Genomic DNA, 1,074 nt, shown 5'->3' with positions numbered 1-1,074 from the left:
GGAGCATCTCCTGGGCACCGGCTGCCACCACCGTCTGTGGTGGCTTTTCCATAGGTGCTAAAATATTCCACGATTCTTATTAAAGACAGTGCTGGTGGAGACGGCCGGGGGTGGTGTGTGTGAGCCACCCTGCTGCTGGGGCCAGCGGGCCTGGGCGGCCGCGGCACGGCACCCCGGGGGCAAAAGGACAGCGAGGGCCTATTGATTGACATCCTTGGCACAACACCCCCATGTCCCCCCCGCAGTTGCCCCCGCCATGCTGGCTGTGCCATGCGTGAGGTGCAGTTATTTGTCCTCTTACTGCCCAGGCAGAGGGAAACGTGACCAGGTCTCCCAGGGGAGCCGGCAACGAGGAGGGAAAGGCAGAGAGAGTGAAAGCCAACCTGAAGCTGAGGGGGCTGCAGGGGTGCTCTGGTGCTTGGTGGCTTTGCCTACCCAGGAAAGGGACAAGGTGTCTCAGAGGCATCTTCATCCTGTTACTGCGCAGAGGAGAAAGGCCTGTTGCAGTGCCAGAGGGCTGGTGTGCTCCCTGGCAGGGCACCCATGCAGCTCCCAGGCAGTATCTCTTGGGATGCAGGCCCTGGGGACAGGTCTTTTGGGAAAGCAAGTCGCCTCTCAACCTGAACGGATCTCTGCAGGGATGGCTGCAGAGGGGATGGAGGGAAGAGGCTGGCTCTGCTCCATCTGGGCACCTCAATTCCCCAGGACTCCTGGTTTGAGCCAGGGGGCACCAGCTGTGGTTGGGCTGGGGTGAGATGCCTGGGGCAGGAGGGTGCCATGCTCCTTGTTTGCAACTGCTCGTCGGTGGCCCCGGGGAACTGCTAAAAATGCCCTGTGCCCCCCCAGGCTGCTGTGCCTGGTGAGAGTGGGATGCAATCGCTGGTGATGGTGGGGGATGACAGGTCCATCAGTGTGGTGTGCAAGGGGACATCTGTGTGCCAGGGAGTCTTGAGATTATTTTGGGAGGGAGGGTCATGATTGCTGCAGGATTGTGTCCTAGAAGGAAAAAAAAAAAAAAAAAAAAAAAAAGGGGTTTTTTTAAATTTTTTTTTTTTTTTAAAAAAAGATTTTAAT

Source organism: Chaetura pelagica, unplaced genomic scaffold, assembly GCF_000747805.2.
Source record: "Chaetura pelagica isolate M959 unplaced genomic scaffold, ChaPel_1.0 scaffold530, whole genome shotgun sequence".
Classification (NCBI taxonomy): domain Eukaryota; kingdom Metazoa; phylum Chordata; class Aves; order Apodiformes; family Apodidae; genus Chaetura; species Chaetura pelagica.
This window is presented reverse-complemented; position numbering follows the sequence as displayed.